This window comes from Caretta caretta, chromosome 7 (genome assembly GCF_965140235.1).
Source record: "Caretta caretta isolate rCarCar2 chromosome 7, rCarCar1.hap1, whole genome shotgun sequence".
NCBI classification, from domain to species: domain Eukaryota; kingdom Metazoa; phylum Chordata; order Testudines; family Cheloniidae; genus Caretta; species Caretta caretta.
The window spans coordinates 14,333,492-14,350,243 of record NC_134212.1 but is presented as its reverse complement, the minus strand read 5'-3'; the positions used below and the strand labels follow the sequence as shown (position 1 = coordinate 14,350,243).

Below are 16,752 nucleotides of genomic sequence, written 5' to 3'. Positions count from 1 at the left end.
ATAACATAGGATGTATGTAAGATGCACTCTAACATGAAGTACAAAGATCACATGCATCCGATGAAGTGAGCTGTAGCTCATGAAACCTTATGCTCTAATAAATTTGTTAGTCTCTAAGGTGCCACAAGTCCTCCTTTTCTTTTTATGGATACAGACTAACACAGCTGCTACTCTGAAAGATCACACCGTAGATTTCTTGTGGAAGAGTTATACTAAGCCCTAATATTGATGTAAGGTTAAAAGATATTCTAAATCAATTGATATTTAAGACTGCATCGTTTGTTAGTGTCTCTGTGGAAAATGCAACAACCTTGTTAACACTCTGTGTATAGATCTTTACCTTTAAAATACTACATCAATTTGATACCAGGCAATCTGCCACTTAGCATAAAAGGAGTTTCCAGGCTATTAAGAAACAGTTATATGGTATGTTTTTGTTCTAAAGAATATGGGTCAGATCCTCAGCTGGTGTAAAATGACATAGCTCATTTGATTTAAATCGACTATCCCATTTGATACCAGCTGAGGATATGACCCTATAGAGATAGAAACCAATTTTGGAAACATTATAAACGTCGTAATTTTACCTGTCACATAAGGTTTTGTCTTGTTTGTTGAATTTTTTCAAAATGGCTCATTAAGTGTATTCTATTTATGCTTAAAATCTGTAATCACAACCGCATATGCCCACAAAAGCCAGAATGTGTCAGGAAATGGAGATTCCGATCAGGTAGGCACAAATGATAGAGAAAATTTAGTCCTTAATTTCCATAGCTGAGGGCAAAATTAGGTCTGAATACTTGAGAGACCACAAGTGATCAAGAACACAAAATAGCAGGTGCACATTTAGGGGCAGATAGCCTTGCTCTCATATAATAGCACGTTACCCCATGAGTTATCCCACTGATTTCAGTGGGACTATTTGTGGAGTGCAGTGTTTCTTTTTACTGTGAGTTAGGGAATCAGAATCTACCTACCATCCCTTTAGACCACAATATTAGATACATAATATGTAATAAATATATATTTTACATTGACCTAGTCTTTTAATATCAGGGACCACTCTGTCACTCATGTCCTTTCTTGGTTAAACAAAGCTGTCAGTTTCAACAGATTGTTTACTGGGAACTGCTAAAATAGCCTTGACAGTGAAAATGTGGGGGTTTTAGTGAGAATTCACATGTGTATTCTATATAAAGATACCAAACCCCACTTTTCTACCATTGGAAGAAACAAAGTCAGCACCTTCCATCACTATTAATCTTACATGAATCTTCGATTTCTGGGCATTGCAAAAAGAAAGCTGTCAGCTATAAATCATTTTCAATGGCTAGCTCAAATCTCATGCAGGACTTCAAGCTACTCAGTTAAAATAATTCAGGAAATGGTAAAACAAAAAGTTGTGGAATAAAATATGCATCAAGGTGGTTATAGTGTATAGTATCAATTCTGCTTTTGTTGGAAATGGTATAGTTTGTATCCGTTAGTGCTTATCAGCCTTACTATTTTTAACCAGCATACTGCCTGGGCAGTGAAGACCCACTGATCAGGGGGCCAGTGCCTTTGTCCGCCAGGGGGCAGCAGAGCTGTCACATAAGTATGACGACAGCAGCTTGTCTTCTGTAAAGTGATAAGGAAAGGAGTACTTGTGGCACCTTAGAGACTAACCAATTTATTTGAGCATAAGCTTTCGTGAGCTACAAGCTCACAAAAGCTTATGCTCAAATAAATTGGTTAGTCTCTAAGGTGCCACAAGTACTCCTTTCCTTTTTGCGAATACAGATTAACACGGCTGCTACTCTGAAACCTGTAAAGTGATAGCTACCATCACAAGATGAAGAATAATATAACCCCAAGACCACAGATTGCTACCTACAGCATCCCTACCTTGCCACCTCCCTGCAAGCACAACTCCCACTAGTGGTTAGCAGACCTCCAGGAGAAGGAACTAGAGAATTACTAGAGAAACTAATGCATTTCCTGCCCAGTGTGGTGCTGGGAAACCCCAGAACCACTGTGATTGGCAAATGCAACAATCACAAAGGCAATACCAATAATACTGTAGCCTCTGAATTCTTTTTCTGCACAGAAACATACTTCATGCCAACAATCTCCAAAAATTTAGCTAGGGACACAGTGGACCTAATCTTCAACCTAAGAGTAGAAAAAGGGACATCATACATGAAAGAAATTGACTCATAAGACTTACTGAAACACTTTAACACTTCTCTCCGTAAGGCCAATAAATATACAATGAAAGATTCTGGGTAACACTTCCAAAAGTACCTAAGAGATTTAGGTCCCATTTTCAAGAGTCTTACTGCCAGATTAGTAAAGGTATTTAGACACCTAAAGATGTACTTGAACATCTAGTGTGGTTTTCAAAAGGAAACAGGTACCTTACACAAATTGAAATCAATGGGAGTTAGGCACCTAAATGATTTTGAAAAGCCCACTAATGCCTATCTGCATCTTTTTGCACCTAAATACCTTTAAAAATCTGGCCATTAGGCAGGTAGTAGTTTATATGTCATTGAAAGTGCATGGGAATAAGGCTTTTAAGTGCTGAAGTCACTTTTGAAAATGGGATTTAGGTCTAACATTTTATTAAACCTTGAGTTTTCACAGACTCTTTTCTTCAAATTTCACGCCTAGTTCATTTTTGTAACGAACCCAAAATGCATAAACTGTCTAGATGTCTCAGTTGAAATCCTGCATCCAAAAACCCTTGAACCTTGGGGAAGTGTGGACCCAGAGCTGAACTTTACAGCTTAGGCCCATCTCTAATAAAACTCAGCTTTGTAAAACTATCTTGAAAATTTAGTAAATCAGCCACAAACCCAGCTAGCCCAGACTTTACAATCATGTTGAAGGAGAAGGAGGTTTTGTTTGCTCATCAGAAAATGCATTTGGCTTTAATGAATGTACAAATATATTATCCTAAATTTGTTATGCCAACACATTACACCAGTATTTGCTAATTCCCACATTTAGGTTCATAATTTTCAACCTCACATAAGAAAAATTTAGTGTAGCCCAATCTATGATTATGAGACAAGCTACCTGGTTTTATTCTATGTTGCTTTTACTTCTAAAACTATACATCTTTCACAGATTAAAATTGTTGCAGTATTTCTATTATTAGTGCAGTGCAATGCTGCTTATTCTGCTCAATTTAGCAACTATCCTAATCTTTAACGTCATTTCTTCACTCCGTTGGGTGAATACTCCCTGACAGATGTGGGATAATCTACTAGCTCTTCATTATCCATAGCTGCTTAGTTTTACTTGGAAAAAGAATTCAGGGAACTGTCTGTAGTCTTTGTGGATAAATGTAAAGTAATGCACATTGGAAAAAATAACCCCAATTATACATACAATATGATGGAGGCTAATTTAACTACAACTAATCAGGAGAAAGATCTTGGAGTCATCATGGATAGTTCTCTGAAGATGTCCACACAGTGTGCAGCGGCAGTCAAAAAAGCAAATGGGATGTTAGGAATCATTAAAAAAGAGATAGAGAATAAGACGGAGAATATCGTATTGCCCTTATATAAATCCATGGTACGCCCACATCTTGAATACTGCCTACAGAGGTGGTTCCCTCATCTCAGAAAAGATATACTGGCATTGGAAAAGGTTCAGAAAAGGGCAACTAAATGATTAGGGGTTTGGAACGGGTCTCATATGAGGAGAGATGAAAGGGGCTAGGACTTTTCAGCTTGGAAAAGAGGAGACTAAGGGGGGATATGATAGACGTATATAAAATCATGAGTGGTGTGGAGAAAGTGAATAAGGAAAAGTTATTTACTTGTTCCCATAATATAAGAACTAGGGGCCACCAAATGAAATTAATGGGCAACAGGTTTAAACCAAATAAAAGGAAGTTCTTCTTCACTCACGCACAGTCAACCTGTGGAACTCCTTGCCTGAGGAGGTTGCGAAGGCTAGGACTATAACAGGGTTTAAAAGAGAACTGGATAAATTCATGGAGGTTAAGTCCATTAATGGCTATTAGCCAAGATGGATAAGGAATGTTGTCCCTAGCCTCTGTTTGTCAGACGGTGGAGACGGATGGCAGGAGAGAGATCACTTGATCATTACCTGTTAGGTTCACTCCCTCTGGGGCACCTGGCATTGGCCACTGTTGGTAGACAGGATACTGGGCTGGATGAATCTTTGGTCTGACCCAGTATGGCCATTCTTATGTTCTTATGTTTATCTAGTCCTTCAAGTAGGATACCAATTTCATCTTATGAAGCACATAAAGAAGATATTGTGAGATATGTTGAAGTCAATCTACTTGGTGAAAAATCTAGATTTTTACACCACTTTTATTACACATTTAACATATTACTCCAAAAAAAATACTTCATTTGTATTTTTACACAGGTTTTCTAATTTGCAGGGAAGCATTAACCTTCAAAATAGGACATTTTGTTAAATATTATCCTCAATAGTTTGGCTACATTTACTGTAAAATAGTGACATAGCATTTTCTCTCATATAAGTGTAGTTATAGAGTTATCTAGCATATGCAATGTTTTAAGTGTACTGTATTCTACATAGTTTCAACAAGAAACACAATAATCTAAGAGAGGTTAACAACAGTAGTAAAGTGGTTTTCCCAAAGTAGGTACTGTCAGGGAAGGGACTGTGCGGGACCCCGAAGTATCTCTTAGCCATTGCATCTTCCCACTCCATACATGTATCAATAGTTGAAGATGAAAACAGAACACTTTGAATTACAGAATCGGCTTTTGCACGATACATCACTTACACTCCCTTGAAACCATATTCGATCACAATATTTACTCTGTTCTGAGAGCTGCCCCAAGGATTTCTTTTCGTGTCATGAAATTCTTTCTGTGCAAGCAGCTCTTCTATTCTAAAAGGTGCCTGAACGTACAAAAATCCAAAGAAGCGGAACAAGAAAACCACTTCCAAATTACTGTGCCTAATGACTGACCTTGCTCATTAATAATATGTCCAGAAGGCAAACAATATTTTACGTCTATAGCATCCAGATATGGTTTTGATTCTCAGACTCAGAGAAGGTTTAGACAAATGGTTTAGAAATTGTCTTTTTGCTAACTAAACACATTTTCCATAGTTGTGGTATAATTACACCTACACACACACTTCAGTTTGAATCACTCATTCACAATAAAATGCTCCAAGTGTATTTTATATACACAAATTTCCTATTATTTAGTGAGACAAGGTGGATGAGGTAATACCTATTATTGGACCAACTTCTGTTGGTGAGAGAGACAAGCTTTCGAGCTTACGCAGAGCTCTTCCTCATGTCTGGGAAATGTACAGAAGCTGGTCCAATAAAAGATATTACCCTACCTTGTCTCCCTAATATACTGGCTACAACATATGACATGGCTACAGCATTGCAACATTGAAAACTGTTATTTAGTAATGCCTATCTGGCAACCACATTCACACAACCTTGCAGGGAGATTCCGTGTTTCTAAAGCAGAATCCTAGGGCACTCTAACTACTTCCTATAGAATAGTAGTTTTTATTTTTAAAAAAATCTTTTTAAAAGCATATCACAATAATTTTATTAACACGCTAAGGCATCAAAAAGCAGCTAGAGGCAACAACACTTTTGAACATCTCACTACGCGCTGTTCAAATTTCATAATCATTTACACAGTAACTTACCAATGCGTGCGGCAGCTGTTTCTGAATTTGTCCCAGTGGTCTTAAATTTGATATTTTTCCACATACACCACATCTTCCCTCCTCAGCTTGAAGCTGTTTCTGTGCATTTCATTTGACTACAGAACTCTCAGATTCTACTGCCTTATTTACATTTCCTTTGCAGGGCACTTGAATCTACCCACCGAGATAGGGTTTCCTTCTGGCAAGTCTTAACTCTGTCTTCTTTAGTCCCTTCTGCCAACTGCCTGGGATAGTCAGCTTCTGTAGATTCTGCCATCGCCTCTAAAATCTACAGCACTGCATTCTATATCTTTTATTTCTTTGCAGTTCTTCTGATGCTTTCCTCTTAACATTAAATCACTGGCTTTCCCTTGCTGAAAAACAAGCTAATCTGTTTTACTTTATTCATTCCTTGAGAATATGTACCTTTTAATTATAGAAAAAAAAAGACTCTAACAGAAGGGTCCTTGTGTAAATACAGTCTTATCTATGATTTATAGCTTTCTCATACAATACAATAAAACTGTCTGGTACACCATTGGAACTATTAACTAACCAATATTGAACTGCACTTTCAAAATCTTCTCATTCATTGGTTTAAACCCAAATGCATGATGCCACTGAAGAAAATATATAAGACTGCAGCTAAGGAATTAACAGTGTAAAGAAATCCTGTCTGTCACCATTCTATTCTGCATAAGAGAGAGACTATGTGGATAAGAATATATTATACTTTAATATGGAAATTCATTGCCTGGATGGAGAGGAAGAATACAATGACAATAATCTTGCATCGCTGCTTTCACTTAATTGGCTCTGTGCTGTCCAGCAAGCATACTGATACTTGGGAAACCAAAAGCAAATGATTTTCACATACTGCATTGATCTCATAAAAAATTAACTATTTCCTGCTTCAATATGTTACACTATATAAGTTTAATCGGGGTGAAATTAGAATTCCTAAAGTACAGCACAGCAAACCTGAAATAATGCCAATCTCTCTCAAGAAGTTTGTGCACATTTACATACAATTGTATGCATAGCGTCCAGAAAATACTGCATTGTCCTGTTTTATATTACATACACATTAACATACAAGCATTGAATGTTAGTGAGAATCAGTGTCCATTAAATAAGTGCTCATTAAATAATTTAAAGAAGCGCTCATTAAATAATTTCTTTTGGTCTCCAATTGTGTATAAAGTACATGAACAAATGTACACTCTCCACTAGCTATCTTTCTTTATTTCAACAAATTAGCCTGTGGAAAACTAAATCACAGTAATCTGATCCTCTTGCAGTTACTTAACAAATGCTCATTCTAAAATATCCTCATGTGATGAAGCAACAATTGGAGGTCAGTAACTATATGTTTAAAGTAGGGTCCTATAAGAACCACAGGTTTGAAAGTAGTTACTATAAATCCATAATCAATGCATCATAAGTATTTTCCAGGGTTATTATTTTCCGGGGTGGCTGTAATGGGTTTCGGAGGGTGGTAATATTAGCCCATCTGAGTTGCTTCAGAGTTAAAACTTCTACAGGACTAGAGATTGTAATATGCAACAAATCATGTGTTACATTCACATTTTTAGTAAATAATTTGCATTGACCTAATTTTGTCATGTCAATAGCTTAAAATTAGAGAAATAAAATTCCCCATGTATAACTCCACTTCTGAGAAACAAATGGATGATGACTCATTTGGCATTCAGCAAGTTCTGTATCTCTGAAAAAGATGGATGCTATTATTGTTCTGGCAATTTTATGCCAGATCTTTAAGTTGCAATAATCAGTACTTTTTAAAGTTTCTTTTGTCTTATATGGAAATTAATGCTGTGGAGAGACACTAACAATATAGGTGATCAAGGTAACAAGCACTGTTCCTAATCTTACAGCAAGTGGTTTGGTTTTGGTTTTGGACATCAGAAGTGACCAGTAACTAGAACAGGAGACTAGAAACTGGATGCAAAGGTTTACACTTCTGGTTGCATCACAGACTTGCTGTATTGTGACCTTGAGCAAGTCTCTGCCAAGTGAGTCTGTGCCTCAATTTCGACTTCTGTAGAAGAGGGATAATAATGCTGAGCCATGGCACAGGTGCTTCGTGAGGCTTATTTCATCAGTTTGTGAAGCACTTTGAGAATTGCGTATGGAAAGTGCTATACAAGGCCCTGATTCAACAAAGTGCTTAAGCATGAACTTAACATTAAGCACATAAGGCGTCTCATTGACTTCAACCCATATGCTTAAAAATCACCCACATGTTTAAAAGCATCTTGCTGACCCAGGGCTGTAAGCTTAAGCATTATTATTTACAAGACCAGTAAAACCACCCCCCGGCACTTGATTACTCAGTATGGAGAATAATAATTGCTGTGTTGCTGTTCTGCAGCATTGCTGGCATTGCAGTTTTCTTTTAATTCCCTCTTCTCCCTGGTTTACATTTTTAAGCAAATCTGGACCAAAATCAAAACCTTTTGTTTCAAATTCACACCTGCCTGCAAGGTGTGCTAGCACCATGTATTGTTAGTTGCCTCATATGCCACATCCTGCACAATGTGCCGTAATTCAACTTGTGCCTTCCATGGGTGTATTTCAGCTCCTTTTGGGAATATTTTGCAAGCTGCTTCGGACGACTCCATCACAGTTGCAGTCAGATGCTTAAAGTTTCAAATCTCCCAAAATGATAAGAGACATTACAAAAACCAGTAGTGGCAAACACTGCTCACTAATATTCAAAATATCTGTGTCTTGAGGCTAAATAATAATAGTGAACATTCCCGCATAAATTTTAAATGTGCTAGCGAAGTTTGGCTAGGAAGTCAAGTTCAAGCAAACAAAACTCCCAGTGTAAAAACCTGAGATGAATGAAAATGATAGCTCTCATTTTTATGAAAACATACATATTTGCAAAAGGCTGACAGACAACTAAGTACACTGGTTTAGCTAACGCATATCAGAGCAATATCACATTTCATGCTGCATGTGCTCATAATCATTAAAGAAATGCTGAAATAACACCATTAGTAAAGAAACAAACTATCATAATACCCATGTAGCGTTTTTTAAAGCGGGGCTCATTGGAGATGCCTTCTATTTTGAAATGAGGACAAGTTCTTCTTTCAATTATGGGGAAAAAATGCTTAGGAGGCAGTTGCTGAGAACAATTAACCTTAAACATGTTTTCTGCAATACTTAATTCAGACTTACCCTTTTCCATGGAAGCAGAAACCTCCTCACTAAAATCCCAGCATATGGAAGGCACATGGAAATACTGTATTCATTCTCTAGCATCTCCTCTTACTAAATGTTATTTTTTCCTTATTTTCTCCCTGGATCCCTAGGATCTGAGAAGATCTGTACTACCACAAATAGCCATCTATTGTGACTCTACTCTTTCTTGTGCTGTTCCCCTCAACCAAGTCTAATGAGAACATACTCTATCCTCACCAGCAAGACACTTTCATACTTCACAGCTATGGTTTTCTCAGTGTTGACACTTATTGCCTATACAGGAAAAAAAATATTTGCACTCCTTATGTACCTTCTGCATCATAGGATTTCATTCAACTTGTCTGACTATTCTACCCTTCAAATCAGAACAATTTTGAATTACTTTCATCTATTCCAGGGCTTGCACTGTAGCACAAGAAGTCCAAGGGCACTGTATGTAAAGCCACATGTTATATAAATGTATAGAACTGGAAGACAAAGCCCATGAAAGCCAGCAAAAATAATATTAATACTGATATTAATTTTAATGCCACTACTGTCACTTATAATTTGCCAGTCACTACAAAAACATATTTGTTCTGCAAGTACAGTGCTAGATTAATGCACCTTTGTAAATGACAAATATTAACATGATGGCTGCTCAGATATTACAGTCGTCAGGGCTATATAAAGCATGTTGATATATTGCATCTTTTCCTAAAAATAAATAAAACACCTACTCCAAATTTCAGTTAGTCAGACCTGTGTTCACAATATGCCTTGCAAACAAAATGAGATTCTTATTGTATATAGCACATGCTTGTCTTATATTTTAACTCAATCCTCAACATTTAAGTGAAATTAATCAATACCACAGACATTCCATTATACATATGCATGTACATTTTAAAAAGAAAGTTTTAAAGCACTTTGCAACTCACTGAACACTTCACTCACCCTCTTTCCCCATACAGTTTATGGGGAAGACCGAAAGCTGGTAGCTTGAATGAACTATTTTGTCAACAAGTATTTTCTACATTATAATAAAGAATACAAGCACCTGTTTCAGCTAAATAATCTTTGATCATACTTTTGTTATTGATATGCACAGAAAACCTGTAAAAGACTCAAATGCCTGCTTTAAGAGGTCTCACACGAGTCTTTGAAACAACACAATACTACCTATGTAACAAAATCTTTAATGTTCATAAAAAGCATTTTGGAAAAAAAGACAACTAATTTGCCTAAGTGAATCAATTACATGCCTGTATAAAGGAGCCAAAGAAAACTGCAAGCTCTAAACAGATTATACCCTGTCTCACCGGTTAGATTCAACAAAGAGCAGTGGAATAGAAAATCAAATGCATCGGGCAAAGTCACATTCACATGCAGCTATGGAGGAAAAACTGGTACTTACAGAACTGTAAAGTAAAATGTCCCAGCTTCTCTTTACATTTTACAGCAAATCAAACAAAGATTTCAGCTCTCAGCAAGTCACTCCTTCCACTACGCTGATCAGCCAGGCGGAACAGGCCCTTATGGATTGTCTATGCAGCTGGGAGATAATGGAACCATATTCTCAGCTGGGACTAGAGATGCTTAACTGCTATCCACTGAGCACTGCATGTCTCTTCCCCAGCATTAATCAGGAAGTACACTGCTTCACTGCTGTATTCCCACAAAGGACCTACACAATTAGCACATGAATCAAAGATGCATACTGAGAGAGAGCTGCACACATCTTTAACTGGATATCCTAACACAGATTCTGATTAGGGAATCAATTTTATTCACTGATCAAGTGTGTCAAACCTTTTAAAAAAACCAGATAAATATATATATATATAATACTTGTTCACCAGTTTCAATGAGGGCTTTATGTCTGCTATAACCACATAAAAGATGATTACACAAATCCCTATAATTAAACTGGATGCTTTACATATACAGTAAACTATGCTGTTATAATCCAACAAGTCTGTGTCAGGTCTTCTCTGCAGCCCTATTTAACTAATATATGGTGCCATACACACTGCAGTATCATTTTCACCCCTTCTCTGTATAATATTTATATCCTTTTCAGGTTTAATCTTTGGGGAACAGAGATTTGGTGAATTCTGACCCTAGTGGGGAAGAAACTTTTCACTGAAGATAACAGTCCTGCAGCAAGAATCAGAAGCAGACCTAGTTTTCTTTAAAAAGCGAGAGCACTATTGTACTTGTATTTTTCTTGTTAATATACTGTGGTTTTATTTGGGGGGGGGCATGTTTTATTTAAGTTTCAAATCTACTAGTTCGTAAGAAGGCTGTGTAGGAAAGGGGTAGTATATCCAGTTGCCACATTTCGTGAAAGTGAGCCATTCTAGCCATTTAAAGACTGTGCTCAAAGTTGGTGTAAAATTTATCTCTTGGAAAGTGTTTTCTCCATCATCACACATCAATATGTAAGGTATGCTGTCGTGAGAGTGGTTTTGGTTCCTGAACACTAGTTTTTTTTAAAAAAACCCTTTTCTATTTGTTGAGAAAAACAGTTAGGATAAGGCAGAGTGATAGCAGACACTATTATAAATTATTTGTACTACCACAGTGCCTCAGAGACCTGATCATGGACCAGGACCTCATTGTGGTAGATGCTATAGAAACACAAGAACAAAGAGATGGTCCTCTGCCCCAAAGAATTTACAATCTACGAATAAGACAGCGGACGGGGAGCACAAGTAAACAGAAAACATTGGTCAGCACACAGTAATTTACACCAGCCAAGAACTGAGCCCACCACATGAAAACTTCTTCACAGAACTCCCAGGACACCTTATTCATTGTCATGCTGCTATCCAATGGCACAATCTCTTGAGACTCTGAGTCCTACCAACTTCAACTGAAGGCTCTTAGTGTTTTGTGGGATCAGTGATTTGGGCCTTGGAAAGAGTCTTCTGTGAGCCAAGACGAAGTAAAACATTCACTTGTGACCCAAGCCAGGATTTTGACCAAGGTTTTCTGCAGCGACAGGCAAACGACTGCCAGTTCCCGGACAGGCTAAAAATATCGCTGTGTTGTATGGGAGTATACGTACCCCTATTAACATGAAGAGTAGAATATACAACTCAGCTTTATGAAATAGCCTTCACTTGCATGTCAAGTAGTGAATAATTCTTCATTCGCTCAATGTTAAACAATGAAAATGACACTGGTCCAACTTACATGCAATAATCTGAATCCACACCTTCGGTGAAAATTGTTTTGGCTGTATTCTCAGTTGATGTAAACTGGCATAGCTCCTCAGAATTCAGTGAATTGAACTGAATTCTGATTTACAGAGACAGAGGGTCTGGCCCAAAATTTCAGATATTGGGCTTGATGGGAATTTACTTGCTAAATGATTGATGCTTACGAGTCCCTTATTTTTATTCTTGGCATTATGGGAACTTCAGCCCATGTGTTTCACAGAGAGTATGTGAGATGCAGACCGTAAAAAAGGTTAATTAAATAGCAATTGTGCATCTCAGTCATATTAGTAAGCAGACCACAGGCGCAAATAAAAAGAGAAGCAAATTAATATATACTGAAGTATTTATTCAGTAATAAAGTTGAAAATAAATGGTTTAATTGATTTTAAGTTCTATTCAATTCTTATTTGCTGGGTAGTTATTTCGATTCATTTTTGATTATTGTTTGGGTGGGATACACTGTAGCGCTCAGTGATTTGCACTTATTTCAAAATATAAGTGATAATTAGTAACCACAATTTTCTTAAACTCCATCAATCACTGGTGTAATCCCCTGGCAGGAAAATTATTAGAAAAATAAGAGCAGAATCATACAAAGCCTTCAATTGTGTGAAGTAATAATTATTTCTTTATTGAAAGTAGAATACCGACATTGATGAGAACATAAATAATAAATATAAAATCTAGAATCTTTATAATTTACTTATGGAAAGGTTGAAAAAAACAGACAGACCTCCAATTGAAAGCTGTCAAACAAGAAGTGTATAGGTATTGTTAAAAGAGATGGGTTGAAATAAATAAAAATAATAAAAAGAGCTAGCTGAATTGGTAATGTTTTACATTCATTGCTTTGTAGGAAGTTAGAAAGTGATATGGTTGATATTGTGGTAATGCTTAGGAGCTCCAGTCAGAGACCAGGATGCCACTTTGCCAGATACTGTATAAACAAAGAACAAAAAAATGGATCCTTTCCCAAGGAGCTTATGTACAAGGACTTACATGGATTGGGACCTTCCTACCTGACTCTTCCCTATTTGAGATGTAGTGCCATACTTGTGATCAGCGGAGGTGCTCAATCTGTTTAATAAAGCGGGTGGTGGGGGTGGTAAAGCCTTCTCAGGGATGAACATTCAACTCCGAGTCAAGCTTAGGCCCCTGCTCTGAAAAAGCCCAAGTCTGTTGATCTTCAAGCATGTCTATTTGTGCAGCATGCTGCAGAAAGTGAGGTTCGGTTTCCACAGGGAAAAGAGTTCTGTGTTTTTGATAGGGTTGAGCTCTGCTGGCTGCCAGGAATAAAGCAGCTATTCAATTTTATTGTTGTTCTTGTAATTTGTTGCGGGCTAGGGTTGCCAGTTTTGGCTGGTCATATTCCTGGAGGGGTCATTACATGACATAATCTTTAATTAAAGATGAATCTTTAATTCCTGGGAGGGTTGGCCACCCTATCACCGGCACACCTTGAACCTTGGATAGTGATCTCTTTTTCTCATTGTATAAATCAGTCAGTTGTCTCGAATGTTGTCTGATGAGTAGACAACTGAAAACCAGCATCAGGGCTCCTGTTCCTGATCCTCTTCCATTGACTTACTATGTGGCCTTGCAAATCGCTTCAGGTCTGATATTCCAAAAGTCAGGCTCAGGACTGCACACGTCAGGTATCTGCCTGTACCAATGGACAGACAGATGCACAACGTGCCATGAATACACAGAAATATGCAATTTTCAAAGGTAACTATGGCAACGGCATGAAAAAAAATATTAAGCATCCTGTCGTGTCTAATTTTGGTAAAATAAAGGTTTGTGTAATACAAGGCCATTAATCTCTCTGTTTTACATGTAAAATGGTTCCACCAATGATAATTACCTACTCCACAGAGGTGTTCTGTGGCTTAATTAATATTTATAAAGCAGTCTGATATGCTTGGACAAAAGGCGCCATATATAAATGCGCATCATTATTGTTTTTACTCCCAGTCTACGTAATTCGGAAACAAGATTCTACATTAAATTTCTCCTTATGGTTGATTCCTAATTCTAATAGCATATGCCACTCACCTCAGACCAACTGCTCTACCCTTATTGTCAACAGACCAGTGTTCAAATCCAATAGTTTGCCTTACTGAGTGGAAGTGTATATTCAAAGTCTGGCACTAATGCAAAGTCCACTAAAGTCAATAGGAGTCCTTCTCCTGACCTCAGTAGGCTTTGCAGCAGGTTCTACATGCAAGGAAGCATTCGGATTATCTTTGAATCCTATGTATATTCAGTGTCTTTGAGCTTCTTATGGACAATTAGGGGACATAATGGAACAGAGAGGCCCAAGGTGTGCCAGGTGGAACAAAATGGGTTAAAAGAAAAAGAAGGGAGGTGCTCCTGCAGAAATAACAAAACAAAACAAAAAAAAGAGAAAGAGAGAGAGAAAACTCTCAGCTAATACTCTCAAACCAGGGGAGCTGCAAGGCATCTATCTATCCCTGTGTTGTAGGCATAAGAAGTAGGGTTTTAAACATATTATTCTGCATCAAACCCTCCAACCAGAGAAGGCAGACAACTATCATAGCACTGCTCCTCCAATTGCCAACTCAGAGCTGCCAACTCTGAAGAATGTACTGGGTAGAATTCCTTCCTCCAGATATTCTTGATAAAAGAAAGGTCAATTGGGTGCTGGTGGTAACCCCGTCTTTGGCAACGAGTGTTACCTCTAACTGCTGAAAAGAGCCACATACAAAATGAATACACTGTAAACCAGTCTTCTAGAATCCTTCTTGGAATGCTTATAACTGGTCTGGATACAATGGTTCTTAGATTCTACTGCTGAAAATACGTAAAAGGATGAAGTTGTTTTGTTGCTAATTTACACCCATATGTCTGTTCCCAAAGATGCAAGGGCAAATTGGTAGAGATCCATTGAAGTTCATGGTGCTATGCTCATTTTAAGATAGTAGATTATTTCACCCAATTTTTCCTATGATGTTAAGTGGAGGCAATTTCATTGGCCAGCACTTACATTCACCCAGAGTGAATATGGCCAATTCTGTATGGAGAAGCTCATATTTTGAAACAAAAATCTCAGTAATTACTGGGCTTCAATCTTTTGATTGAGTGAAGAGCTCTAAAATTATCTGACCAGAGACATAAACTCATCTATTCCTTAAACATTCATTCCATAGAACCGTTGCTTCATATTGCCAGTTTTGCTACTAAAAAAAATGCAAAGTGACTTTTAAACTAAAGAAAAACACTTGTATGTAGCCACAAAGGTGGAAGGAAACCCCATTTCAGGATGTTAACTGATTTAGGAATCAAATATTCTCAAAAGGGATATTGTCAACAATGCTTAGTCTATATCTCAAATACTAGAGGGTTACCATACTTCAACCCCACACAGAAATAAAAGTGCTTTGAAGGATGATCTTGTGAACAAAATGCTGGAGGCTATATCTTCAACATCCTCCATATCCATTTCCCTAGATCTCATGTGTCAGGTATATATCTTAAAACACATCATTTTTTTAGAATGTTGGACAAAAGAAATTGGAGAAACCGGCACATCGATTCCATCTGCTGAACCAGCAACAGCAGTGAGGCAAGGGGAAAAGCAGGCATGTCTGAAAGTGGAGACTATGTACTGTTAACATTACTTGATCCATCTCTCCTGGGAAGAATTGAAAAAAAATCCCTCCCCAGGCAGATTTTGATTTTTGGAAGGATGCTCTCATAAGCAAATTGCCAGAAGACATAGCATTCACCCTCGTCCATCTCCTGAAGTCCCATGTGGATGTCAGGTATATCATATAAAACAGAGTATCTTCCTGGATGTCTGGGAGTGCCAAAGAAACTAATGAAAGAATAACAGGCACACAGACACTACAAGCACCTCTAGCAAAAATTATAACCACCAACATGTACTCAAAGTATATCTTAAGTGACGCTGGGGGCATTTCATAGACCCAGTTGAATGCAGTCAAGGATGAAAGCCTCGCATTTTAAAAGAAAACTGGAAAAGTTATTTCCAGGTGCCTTCTGTCTTAGAAGTGCTCACGCACTTAAATGATGATGGCCAAATAAATATCAGGGTAGAATCATCATAGAATCATAGAATATCAGGGTTGGAAGGGACCTCAGGAGGTCATCTAGTCCAACCCCCTGCTCAAAGCAGGATCAATCCTCAACTAAATCATCCCAGCCAGGGCTTTGTCAAGCCTGACCTTAAAAGCTTCAAAGGAAGGAGATTCCACCACCTCCCTAGGTAACGCATTCCAGTGTTTCACCACCCTCCTAGTGAAAAAGTTTTTCCTAATATCCAACCTAAACCTCCCCCACTGCAACTTGAGACCATTACTCCTTGTTCTGTCATCTGCTACCACTGAGAACAGTCTAGAGCCATCCTCTTTGGAATCCCCTTTCAGGTAGTTAGTCAGATTACACTTCAGCACTGGTTGGGCATGTTTACCTCTGTGTTTGAACAGCAACTGGAACAATGGGATCTCAATCCTGACCATGGTCACTGTGTGTGTTACCACAATACCAGTATTAAATAAAGAAGGAGAGAGGTAAACTGCTTTCCCCCTTTTGCTGTCAAATATGCTGTCGATGATCTCCCTGAAAATTTGTCTGCTGTTTCTGA

General features: G+C 37.8%; 1 protein-coding gene across 9 annotated transcripts in view; it reads right to left on the bottom strand.

Moving 5' to 3' along the window:
• The window catches only part of LOC125640344 (contactin-4), a 646,262-nt gene that overhangs the window by 353,368 nt on the left and 276,142 nt on the right, over positions 1–16,752 (bottom strand). The window contains exon 1 of one of the 9 annotated variants that reach the window (XM_048858826.2): positions 10,316–10,515. The exons of 6 other annotated variants lie outside the window; for them this stretch is intronic. The gene's annotated coding sequence lies outside the window, so the exon portion shown is untranslated. Of the gene's footprint in view, positions 1–5,682; positions 6,141–8,895; positions 8,990–10,315; positions 10,516–16,752 lie in introns of those variants that run through there. 2 more of the 9 variants (XM_048858828.2, XM_048858827.2) reach the window with 2 other exon arrangements.